Raw genomic sequence first — 6,293 nt, 5'->3', positions numbered from 1 at the left:
CTACAGGAGGAGAAAAAAAAAAAGGGATTTTTAATTACTAACAGCTTCATTTGTTAGCTGACTGATTTCTGCTTCCCTCCCACTCCTTCCTGGGAAAGCAGAAACAAGTGATTGAACAAACAAATCAAAAGAACATACCAGTAAATGTACTGTATACAGATTCATTGAGAATAGGATAGACAGTCCCGTAATTCCCCAGTGAAAACAGGGAGGCTTACAACATGACTTGGAAATGTGCAGAAGAAAACTTGTGTCCATTTTTAGAGGAAGGCCATTGTGAAAGCTAAACCAGTAAAAATACCACTGGGAATATCCTTAATATCTACAGATGGCATTCTCATGTATATAAAATCATGAACAATATTGAGGACAAGGCAATAAATAAAGTACTTATATTTGATAGATTAAAATGAACACCTTGGTACACTGTAGTTATTTTCCTGTAGGCTGGTGGGGATACTGCAAAGTTAAATTTGGAATAGTAGTATAACACACTCCTATTGATCTGCCATGGCCAGAAATTGAACAGGTGCAAGCTGAACACCAGACAGTATTCACATGCAATCCCACAGAGAGTAGATTACTTGATGGATAGCTTTCTGTCAGTGTGTGAAGTTTCTATAATGTTCAAATATCTATGCAGAAAAGACAGGTGCATCAGAGTCTCTGTGCCTACTTTTTATTATTTGTTTTCATTTATTCTTCAAAATACAAGCAATAGATATTGTCATCATATACAAAAATACATGCCGTAAAACTGTTGGTTCCACACAGTCAGCACAGTTATTCAGGCAAATGTATCTCATTCGAATGAAAAAGAGACACAAAGATATTTTGATATTGTTGTTGTTTAGTCGTTAAGTTGCATCCGACTCTTCGTATATCTTTTGATATACCCTTGTATATTGGGTATATTTGACACCCCATATTAAATTGTGGACATAGTCACACATGAATCATATCAAGAACAAAAACAAAAACCAGTGGGTCACTATTATCTCTCAAATACCTCTGGATGAACTATGTTCATTGGTTTAGACAACATAATCTAGATGCCGTGTAGTTGTACATGCTGCCTAATGCCACTAGCTGTGTTAGCAGTACAACAAAATAGTGTGTTGTCCGGATGCAAGCTCATTTTCTGGCTTGAGTTTCCATAGATCTCACAACTCTCAGACACAATATGTTTTGAAGGTGCCTCAATAATTATGTAGTTTGTTAAAGAAGGCATGGCTATGGTGATGGGAGTAATGAATTTCTTCTCACCTTTTCTTCATCATATAGTAATTGCAAATTATATCTGGCATTTGCTGTTCATTTGTCATCTCACTCATGAAACCCTGCTGTGCTCCTGAATTAATATCATTTTTAAAAAATTCACAGAATAATTACTTCTTTTACTTGTTGATTCATGTACAAGTCACGAACTGAAAAGCATGTCATAACCTCCCTCTGATAACTTTGGTGTGCAAAGCAGAAATAGCTTTTCTCCTTTAATTTCTTTTCTAAAAAGATACTTTATAGTAGCTGCAATTTTTATTGACCCTCTCCAGGTTGAAAGGTTTGCACATTTACTACAGAGCAGCCATGGGGGTGGGGAATATGGTTGAATTAATACTGGACAAGGGATTGCCTAATCTAGCTTTTCCCACTGTGGTAACTTCCAGGTGAATTGGAGTGCTGTTAGTCTCCTTGGGGAGTTGGGTTTCAGACATGATACAGGCTAAATTGATTTCAGGGTGTGGGCAGATATAGATTAGAGCTGGAAATTTAAAAACAAGCAAACAAAGATAAGAAGCACCATCTGCAGTCTTGGTCCACAGCTGACAAATAATTTTGGGGCACTGATCAGTATGGCTGTTGGCTGATACACTTGGAAATTTCAAACTAAGGCAACTGTCTAGTCTGCCTCTACAGCATTGGTGAGCCTCTTTATTAGAGTCTTACCTTTCTTAACTCTGAATAACTGCCAGCATGCACTTTATTTTATTTTTAATTGTTCACACATGTTGCTCACCCAGGTCCACAGTGCCATCATATTTCTCTGGAGGCATTGTTAGATATCACATTGCTTCCTTTGTAGGCTGGTTCCTTTTGTCAGAAAAAGAAAAATAGCATGATAAGGGCTGTGGTTAAACAACTTCAGAACTAGAGGAAAGATTATGGTACAGGATTTTCCTCAAAATTGGATGCATGAAATGCTGCTGAACCAAATGAGCAAGTTTCAGTAAAAAGCAAATATTTGTCCTTGTCAAAGTTGCCCTACCCCTAATTAATAAAGTAGTGAGGTGCTAGAGTGTTGTTTTTAAGCAGCATGTGGTGCTTGCTGCTACATACAGAGTTTCAGCAGATATGGTGATTGATGTATCAATCTAGGACAGAGGAGACCCATATACGTCTTCATACTCAGCCAGGAAACTCTTGATATAACCTTGGAATATTTAAGTCTTCTCACTTCTTCACTGTATAGCTTAGCCGCTAGATGGCAGTTGATGTGGTGATATATGAGTGGAGTTAATTTCCTGTGAGGGTTTTTTTTTAAATTACTGTTTTTTAAAATTAACAGTATTAATAATGACAATATAAGAGTACAAAAAATTATATAATATTTTGTACCATTCCTCCCTCACCCTCCCTTCTCCTATCCTCCATTGCAGAGTCATATCCAAAATCTATATGATGAAACCTTCTGTCATATAGAAAATCACAGTCCTATTCCAAGTATAGACCAATAAATTTTGTATGCTTCAGGGAGTGTGAAGGTTTCTTGTTCAAGAAAGATATAAAGTTCTCATCTGACAATGACATAGTATCTTTTTAAATTGGTCTTTCAAATTATTTTTAATGTGTATCAGTTTTGATTGTTATGATTTCAGTAGTTTTATTGTTTCATTTGTTAATAACTATGTTTCAGCAACTTTGAGTACATTTTTTCAGTGATTATCAATTATTAATCAGCCAAACCTATCCTAAGGGAAGGGACCAGGTATACTGTTTTGAATTCCTGGTAGCAACGGTAGGTTATGAAGATAATAAAGAAATTAAATTAAAATATATTCAGAAATGTTTAGCACTGTATCTATAGGGAAAGATTATTACTTTGGGAGGCTAGTTGACCATACTGTCATTGTATAGTTTAGTCACTAGAGGATAATTTCTCCCTCATAGCAAATGCCTGCTGCTTTGAATGATATGCATTCTGAGTGTTACTACCCAGAAACTGCACATCAGTCAACATGTCTGTAAAAAAGTTGTGCTGCTAACTTTCTCTGTATCTCATTTCCCACCAACTAATGTTACCTTAAGAATATGTTATCAAAGCTACATGAGATACAGTCCTCCAACTCCCCAAACTGAAGCAGATCTAATATTAGCTCATGTTATTGTTCGGGGATACAGATTAACATCTGACTCAGAATGTGACACATTTAATGGGTGTTAGAGAGCAAGGCTGTTGCTCTTAGCTATCTTTAAAGGCTGAGCACTGCTTGGACTTTTCCAGTTAAACATTGTGATTAAGTTATCTGACTCCACACTGGACTTGCTTGTCTGCTGTGTTCTTCCTCTGAGGACAAGAAGCATCTCAAAAGTATTTTTGGCAATGTAGCAATAATAGAATACTACATTATAGGAAAAAACAGAAATTTCAGGAAGTGGGATGGGGTAATGCCATAGAGCAGTGGTTCCCAACCTTGGGTCCCTAGATGTTCTTGGACTAAAACTTCCAGAAGTGTTTGCCACTACAGTGGACCCTCGACTTACAGACTGCTCGACTTACAGACTTTTCAAGTTACAGAGTTCTCTGGTTGCAAAATTTAGATTCGACTTGCAGCCAGAGAATCAACTTACAGACCAGAAAAAAACCAAAATCGAACAAAAATGGCCGGTTATGGATTAATCAGTTTTCAAAGCATTGTAGGTCAATGGAGACTCGAGCTACAGAATTTTCGACCTGCAGCCACCATTCCAATACGGATTAATTCCATAAGTAGAGGGTCCATTGTAGCTGTGCTGGCCAGGATTTCTGGGAGTTGTGGTCCAAGAACATCTGGTGACCTGAGGTTGCAAAGCACTGCCATAGAGGTAGCAGCAGTTCAGGAACCAGCAGTAAACAATGTTAGGTGTGATGTGGAACACTGGTGATTCGGGAATTTTCACCCCTTGTTGGAAGAAGAATGGCATGTGTTTCCAGGATTAATAGTTTTGTGTCATCAAGTTAACTCCCACTTACGGCAACCCTTGCCAGAATTTCTAGGTCGAGAGCACACAGGAGTGGTTTAAACAGTCCTTTCTTCTCGGGCCACTCTTGAAACATGTAGCTTGCCCAAGACCACACAGATTCTATTCCAGGGAGTCACAGTGGCAAGGCAAATTCCTGACATCTGTCTCTACAGCCCAGTGCCCCAAACCATTGAGCTGTCCAGCCAGCAAACGTTGTCATACCAAAAGTAACTTCTGAAAGCTCTAAATGGGATAGAGGTGCGTATCACAGGCAGTGATGGCACCACAATAAAATAATAATCACAACAAAATGCAAAGTGTGCTGCTTATATACTGTCCCATAGCACTTAAAGCACTTTCTGGGTGGTTTACAGTTTTTAATTATGCAGGCTATACATTGGCCGGGTGAGAATTTGAACTCAGTTTCCCCCATTCTTATTCCTAATCTCTCTCGATTCACTACAACTTCCTCTGCAAACTTTGTGCAATTCAGTAAGGCTTCCAGAAATGACATATCAGTTTGATGGAAAATGGTAGTGGAGCAGTTGGTTCACTATGAAGAATGATGCCACATACTGTAATGTCTTCAACTTTCTTTCAAATGTTAAAAACAATCATGGTTAGTCATTATATTCCATTAAAAAACCTAGTTGTCTTTTGAGAAAGTGATGACATGCAAAGTATCTTTTGTGTAGCTTAGAATTAAGAGATATTTTAAGCCTTTTCCATTAACATCACAAATACAGTTACTCTAATTGAATAGCATCAGTGTGATGCCTATTAAACATCAAGCAGGAGGGTCCTCAAGATCTTTTCTAAGGAATGTTTACAGACCTGCTGCCAGCCTGTGGTTCATTAAATGCGGGATGGATTCTGGGCTCTGAGGCTGTTGCTTTTTTTCCTGAGGGAATTCCTTAGCCCCTGGAAAAAATTGTCTCTGACTGATCTTATTTCCCATTTCTGTGTTCTATGGTGAAGGGCAGCCAGTGAGAGCATCCTTCACTGCTAACCACCCAGTGGAAATAATCCCAGGAAAAAAAGAGGCAGGCAGGCAAAAATCACTGTAGCCCCCTGCTTCTGCTGAACTGTTACTCCCTATTCATTTAGATGAAGCCAGGATTAGGGACCTGAGTCCTATATTTCAGGGGCCCCCACCAGAGACTAACAAGTGACAGGAACAGCAGCAAACAGGCTTTGGCCAGCACAGAGTTAATATTGTTTTGTTATACTTTTTAATTGTGATTTTTTTAAGAACCCCTAAGCCATTTTAGTAGGATTGATGTCCTGAAAGGTGGGCTACACATGATGATGAAGATGGCAGTGGAGGATGAACTGATAACAGTTTTAGAATACAGTGGTGCCTCGCTTAACGATTGCTTCGTACAACGAAAAATTCACTTAACGATGGCTTTTTCAGAGCAATCTTGTGCTTCACTTAACGATTTTCCCTATGGGTGATTTTTGCTTAACGATTTCGGGACCATGCTTCGCTTAACGATGTCAGTTTTAGGTCCCCTTGTTTCGCTTAACGTTTTTTTTACAGCCTCGTTTTTGCTATTTTTAAAATATTCTAAAATGTTTAAAAATGTTTTAAATGGTTGGAGTCGTTAGTGCACCTAATAAAACCTTCATTAACTTAATTTGGCTTTGTTCTGAGTCTTTTTGAATTTTTTGTGAATTTTTTTCCCCCATTGAAATAGGCTTCAATGCATTTCAATGGGTTTCGCTTAACGTTTTTTCCTATGGGGATTTTCGCTTAAGGATGGTAATCCATTCCAATTGGAATGGATTATCCGGTTTTCAATGCATCTCTATGGGAAATGGTGTTTCGCTTAACGATGTTTTCACATAGCGATTTTTTTTGAACTAATTAAAATCGTTAAGCGAGGCACCACTGTATAATCCTGGCTTTTCAGTCTCTAGAGCATATAAAAAGTTAAGGTCAATACATTTTTTTCCTCATGGTTGTTGTGGGTTTTTTGGGCTCTTTGGCCGTGTTCTGAAGGTTGTTCTTCCTAACGTTTTGCCAGTCTCTGTGGCTGGCATCTTCAGAGGACAGCACTCTATGCTCT

General features: G+C 38.3%; 1 protein-coding gene and 1 long non-coding RNA gene across 4 annotated transcripts in view; one reads left to right on the top strand and one right to left on the bottom strand.

Moving 5' to 3' along the window:
• Positions 1-6,293, top strand: part of FGF14 (fibroblast growth factor 14) — a 386,515-nt gene that overhangs the window by 148,364 nt on the left and 231,858 nt on the right. The window lies entirely within an intron of this gene.
• LOC140705448 (uncharacterized) overlaps positions 1-6,293 on the bottom strand; it is a 59,892-nt gene that overhangs the window by 31,202 nt on the left and 22,397 nt on the right. For both annotated transcript variants that reach the window (XR_012084834.2, XR_013544062.1), the window contains exon 3: positions 1,948-2,091. This is a non-coding gene — a long non-coding RNA (uncharacterized LOC140705448). The remainder of the gene's footprint in view (positions 1-1,947; positions 2,092-6,293) is intronic.

The sequence above is a fragment of the Pogona vitticeps genome, chromosome 3 (genome assembly GCF_051106095.1).
Source record: "Pogona vitticeps strain Pit_001003342236 chromosome 3, PviZW2.1, whole genome shotgun sequence".
Classification (NCBI taxonomy): domain Eukaryota; kingdom Metazoa; phylum Chordata; class Lepidosauria; order Squamata; family Agamidae; genus Pogona; species Pogona vitticeps.
This window is presented reverse-complemented; position numbering and strand designations above follow the sequence as displayed.